This window comes from Epargyreus clarus, unplaced genomic scaffold (genome assembly GCF_041222505.1).
Source record: "Epargyreus clarus isolate Ecla_fem2 unplaced genomic scaffold, WU_Ecla_fem_2.2 ptg000017l, whole genome shotgun sequence".
Lineage (NCBI taxonomy): Eukaryota > Metazoa > Arthropoda > Insecta > Lepidoptera > Hesperiidae > Epargyreus > Epargyreus clarus.
In genome coordinates, this window is record NW_027332225.1 from 9,498,114 (window position 1) to 9,504,533 (window position 6,420).

The window sequence follows — 6,420 nt, forward strand, 5'->3', positions numbered from 1 at the left end:
TCTATTGTAAGGGATATTAAAAATTATAATTTTAAGGAATGGTATAGTAGTAAGAATGGGTCTACAAAATACTTTCTGGAGAGGTCTGTGTTCATGTGGACATTTTCATTAGCAAAGAGTGAGGGATAAATGATGTTATTAAACATATGCATTTTGTATATTATGCAATATTACGCATATATGAATTTGGCAATGGGATATCTCCCGCTAGGCCGGATGGTCATTGTCCCTGTAGTTCCGGGACCAGAATAGGGCTACGGTATCCCCTGCCTGTCGTAAGAGGCGACTAAAAGGGGCTTCCGGGGTTGCGGGTGGCGAGAGTGGGAGCTCGAACCGCCCGGCCAGCGACCCCGGGAAGGACGGCGGTATGTGTGGTTGCATACCGTCGTGCACATCAGACGGAGTGGCGAGCACCACTCTCGCCTGGGCGGAGCCCGACGGGGCAACGCGCTAAGAGGACTCCGGTTGCGTTCCTTTGGAGATCCCGGAGTCCCCTACGCAGCGCCGAGGACGGCCACCGGGGGGGTTTTAGTGCTTTAAGAATCCCACATAACTCCGTGTCGCTCCCACGGCATACCTTTTGAAGGGTTCCCCCTCGTAAACAAAAAAAAAAAAAAAAATGCCGGATGGTCATGCCAGGGGAGTGGGTGAGTCTCAGTTTGGAGCTTGTATTGATTTAGAATCTTTTAATGAGTTGCTGAAAATCGCCTCATGCACATAAAATTGGGATAGTAAATTTCGTATGACGGACACAAATATAATCTTACATGTATTTGTTATTACAATTTGCTATCTTACGCAACAGAAACCAGTAAAGCGGACATTGTTCACAAAAGATACGAAAAGAAAATTGATCTGAATCTTATCGAATAATAATTTGGGAGTAAGTATATAAATAAAGATTAGTTGCCTGATTCGTGTAAATTTGTGCTAGATTTTGCGGAACAATAATGCGAACTTCGCTCTTGCTCCTATTCGGCCTTACGGGTAAGTTTTAATAACAAACTTTTATATTTTGTTTTCTGTGTTTAATTTATCGCTCGGTCATGGATTTAGTTTTGGCGACAAGTGGCGCGAATTTTGGCAGATTTTTATGGCAGAATGTGCACTGCTAGGCCGACATTTAACTAACTAACCTAACGATAAGTGTTACCTGGTGGGAAGCAGTCACCGTTATCTATAGACATTTGCAACACCAGAACAGTCGCCAATGCATCGCCGGCCTTGAAGCAGTGCTCTTTATGCACACTTCTTGTAGAGGTCCATGTCTCCATGACCTTAGGACGAAGTTCGTTTCACATTTTGCACGTACGCGGCATAAATGACCTTGCAAACCTACGTGGAGGACCTCCACCGCGGGACCCGTCGAGTTCGGCGAGTGGTACGATGGGCCACTGTTCAGATCATAGATTTAAAGTTAAAAATATGCTCAATTTATCTTAATCAAACTATTGCTTCACATTGCCAGTATGTAGTAAGACCAATATGTTCAGTAATATGGAACCTTGATTAATATTTAGATTATTTTAGGAATATGGAGTGTATCTGAAGAAAGATGGCAACTCCTGATAAGATAGGAGATTTGCTTGAACTCGCCCACAGATGTAATGCTATTCATGAGGGTTAAGTTGTTATGCCTAATTTTTGTGTCTCTTGCTTACTCTTCTTATTGAAACCAGACACAGTATCAGTTAACACTTCACTTAGTTAAACTAAGAAGGATTCTTCATATTATTACAACGTGACAATGTTCTAGTCTATGCGGCGTCCGCTACGCCCGTGTTGGAGAATGAAATAGGAGAAGAGCGGACCTACCCTCGTTTTATGGAGATTCCTGGAGGCGATGGACAAATGCACATGGTAGACTTGGAAGCCGAGCCTGATTATGAGTTGCTGGACGAAATCAACAGGAACCCTGCCAATAACGCTTACATATTATACACCAGGTGAGTTTTATTTTGGAAAGAGCAACTCGTTACGTATTTTACCTCTGAAATTGTAACTATGGAACTTTCTTCGTATTAGCTAAACAAGATTCAATCTTAATTTTGGGCATGTTGTTAAATATATACCTACTAAAAATATATTCTGCCTTTAATTTGACATCATTCGTTAATTGTAGGAGTAACTTGATTTTAGTCAAACTCTTCTGTTGTAACACATCGCTTCCATCACTTAAATAAATCCAAAAGGGTGATCATACATAAGTATTAAAAAAAATTGCATCCCATTTCATTTAACTTATGTATTTTTTTACAGACGCAACTCCATCTTGGGTCAAACCTTGGTGATGAACAATGCCAACTCCATCACCAATTCGAACTTCAACGCCCGAGTGCCAACCGTCATAATCGCTCACGGCTGGCTCAGCAACCAACACACCGACATCAACCCTGTGATCAGACGCGGTTAGTTTCTTATAAGCATAATTTAGAAAATTCTACAGCTATGACAATTTAGGAACTACTTCTACACATTACATTACAATATTTTTATATCAAGTTGTCAATATGTCAATATGTCAATATGTCAAGTTACCATTACGTCGAAGAAGAAATGAGCCGTGCAGTCTACTTTTAGTAGTTTAGTATCGTTCACCTGCTGTGATGTAGTCACTGTAATTAAAAAACGTGTCATATAATTAAAATAATACAGAACATATGCGCAGATAGGAACTTTCATAACTCTCCTGAATATTAAGCTATAATAACTTATGTAATATGCTTTATTAGACCCTTTAAAGTAAAGCAATGCCAGCACCAACAAAAAAAAACCGAGCAGTTGATGATGTTGCCGAAGTCCACCCAAAAATTTCGATACATCTGTATAAGAATTCGAACAGCGCTTACGTTATCATTATTTGTTACAGCCTACCTCAACAAGAGTGATGTGAATGTAATCGTCTTGGACTGGAGAAGACTTGCCATGTCGACTTACGCGACTGCCGTCAATGGCGTACCGGCTGTTGGCCGTGGTCTTGGCCAGTTCCTCAACTTCGTGAACCGTGTTACTGGCGCAGCTTTCAACACCATGCACTTGGTTGGCTTCAGCTTAGGAGCTCATCTGGTCGGCAACGCTGGCAGAGAACTGAACGGCAGAGTTGCTCGTGTGACTGGTGAGTTCATTTCGCTATGATCCAACATAATTTAAGTCGGCCAGTGTCGTCTATAAACAGTTATTATTAAAATCCTTTTCACATTCTTCAAATAAGAACACAGCAGCGCTTAACACTCTTGTTATTAGGCAGACATAGATGTGGCGCTAACGCCTCCGGAGAACAAGCGTTTCTATCACTTTAAATTTATTTCTTAATTAGTAAAAATAACATTCGTATTTTGTAGGTTTGGATCCCGCTGGACCTCTGTGGAATTACAATACTAACCGCCTTCGTGCAAGCGATGGCGTGTATGTTGAAGCTATCCACACTGACGGCGGCCTTGGTGGTCTCGGCATTGGGTCCGCTGTTGCTAGAGCCGACTTCTTCCCCAACGGTGGCAACTCCCAACCCGGTTGTTTGACCAGCCTGTGCAATCACAACCGTGCCTGGGAGCTCTTCGCGGCTACCGTCACCCACAACCACCTGACTGGAAGGCAATGTACCAGCACTGCGCAAATCACTTTGAACACTTGCCGTGGAAGCGCCTTGCAAATGGGCAATGACATCCTCACCAAGACTGGGTAATTCGTGTATTTTTGGCTAGTAGAACTATTTATCCCTTTGCATTAGCTTTTAATCTTGTCAGATATTATTCACTTCTTGACTAAATTAAAAGCAAATGCAAAAAAGTATTTGAAAAATTGTAAGATGGCCACACCTGTATGTTTCGAAAGGGGAGGTACACCACCTCACCTATTTTAAGTGCTAAGCTGTTGTGGATACCGACAGATTAACACGACGACTTAAGATGATCCTTAAGAGTAGCATTTGTACAAATCTACGACTGCCGACTACGATCATCACTAACTAACTTGGCATCTACAATATATTTTATACTTGGGCAAAACTAAATTTATTATACAATCTTTTGTTTACGGTTCGAACTTAAAGAAGATTGAAAATTAATTCATTAAAGATAGAAATAATACCTTAAATCTTAGAATTTAGGATTATTACCTTGTTTTGTCTTATCAGAGATTCTAAATGCTTTACTCATACGATTATGAAATTGATTCAATATATTGTGTGTCATGTTTGTGAAGTGAATATAGATTTACCTTTGTTTTCAGATCTGGCTTATTCAGACTTGACACCGGACGCAGATACCCGTACTAAGTAGTATTAGTTAATAATATTTGTAACTGGATAAGTAATAAAGATTTTTGGCATTTATCAAACTGGTGTTTTATAAAAGTATCAACCTACATTTCGGATATTGTAATTTTTAATTTATTCTTATTTACGATCCTTGATAGCGAAGAAGTCTGCGTTTGTTCCGTTCCTTAAATTTTAAGATTTAAGTCCACTGTTAATCTTTAATAATTTTGATTGAATTCTACGAATTTCTGTATAAGTAATTCTGGTATACAAAAGTCCTACTGGAGGTTGATTTCTATTCAATGTAAAAGACTTCAGTACACTCTCAAAATGAAAGATTTATGTTCACAGTTCACCCTTAGTCATTTAGATTTAAGTCTACAAAGTCCAGAATACGTTTTTATTTAATTTATATGTATTGAGTTGATTGCCAAATTTTAAGATTTAGATCCATGGTTTAGCCTAAATGCTTATAGGGATGGTGCCTAAAACTCTAACCATGAAGAAATACATTTGAGGGCTAAGTTTCCACTGAAGCTTGTCGCCTCATTCTTAAATGTCGCTTGTCACTACGAGTCATATATAATTATTATTTATGCTTCTACCAACTTTTACATCCCATTTTCTACCACTTTCGAGAAAACATAGATAAATGTTATCAACAATATATTTTTCATTCAGAAATAGATATTACAATGTATTCCTTTACATTCTTATCACCTTATTAATTTTATTTTGATTATATTTACGTATATCACAGCGATACAATCTTTTCTTTTGGGTTTTCTTTCCAAATTTGTTTAGTAATGTAAGTATTTGAGAAAACCTTAGGGTTTTTATCTTCAGACATACACCTTGGCATGGGAGACAAAGCATCCCATACAATGTATTTCTCAAGCAAATTTCTATAACTTTGAATACTTTATTGCAACAAAGTTTTATAAATCTAAAATTCATAAATAATTATAGTTTGAAAAACTAAAAAAACACGCTTTTATGATAAAATCAACTAAAAAGTAGAAAATAATTTTCAAAAGCTGAGATGGGTGCTTTTCGAAAACTGATAAATGGAGCACCCAACGCTTTTTTCACAATTATACTATTTACTGTTCCTTAATTGATTCCTAGATTGAAAATTATTTTCTACTTTTTAGTTGATTTTATTATAAAAGCGTGTTTTTTAGTTTTATGAACTATATTTATTTTATTAATTTATAGCATTTGTTGTTATAGCGACCACCATTGTGGAATTGTGCATCGTCTGTAAAAAAATCAAGTGTCTATATATTACGGTTTAAGAGATAAAGCCCTGTGACTTACGAACAGACAGCGGAGGGTTTTGTTTTACCCTTTGAGTACGGAATCCCAAAAATCATTCAACAAGATGGCATTATAGATATATTACAATACATTTGAGTTATAGGGAAATTACATTATTATTTTTCAAAACTAAAAAACAATCTAGTAACTTTGCGTTGAACTTTCTCTAAGGCGCTCGAATAATCTCGCCTCGAAAATCGTTAATCCTGAGGATGTTGATAAGGACAATGGTACAAAATTATTAAAATCGTGTATTGTCATCGGTTTTAAATAATTTTTCAAAATTTTTAATTAAACGGAACGTTCAAAGTGGATAGAAATCGGGTTCAAAGATTCCGTTACTCTGTTATTTACATACATACATACTCGTACATTCATACAACCCAAGCTAATAAAAGCGTGTTAAAAAACATATTTACAATACATATATATTAACTATATTTATTTACATTTATACAAAAAGATTCCCCCTTTTTGTAAACAATAATCACTATAAATAAAACAAACCATCTAAAATAGCCGTGTGAGGCATGGTTCCCAAAACGCTGGCGGCGTTCCCTTGCTGCACTGCTAGGCTCAATCTTCGGACAAAGTAGCCCCCAGATATTTGGTCACCAGCAGCGAGGACAGGTCTGGTCGACATATCTGACATGAATTTCTTCATGTCAGATGACCATGGTTACATTGTCTCTACTGCAAGCGCCTCAAACAAATAATTATCCAATATATTACTATATTTGCGGCGCTTTAGTATGTGGGCATGGTCGGCTGCAGCCCCAGCGCTCAGAGAGGTATTACCAACGTTAAATGGGGCTAGAGTGTCGACACAGGTCGCGTCCCATACC

The 6,420-nt window shown here is 37.9% G+C and overlaps 1 pseudogene; it reads left to right on the forward strand.

The window, feature by feature from the left end:
• LOC140749239 (uncharacterized) overlaps window positions 1-4,273 on the forward strand; it is a 148,407-nt pseudogene extending 144,134 nt beyond the window's left edge.
• Window positions 4,274-6,420: the final 2,147 nt, after the last annotated feature.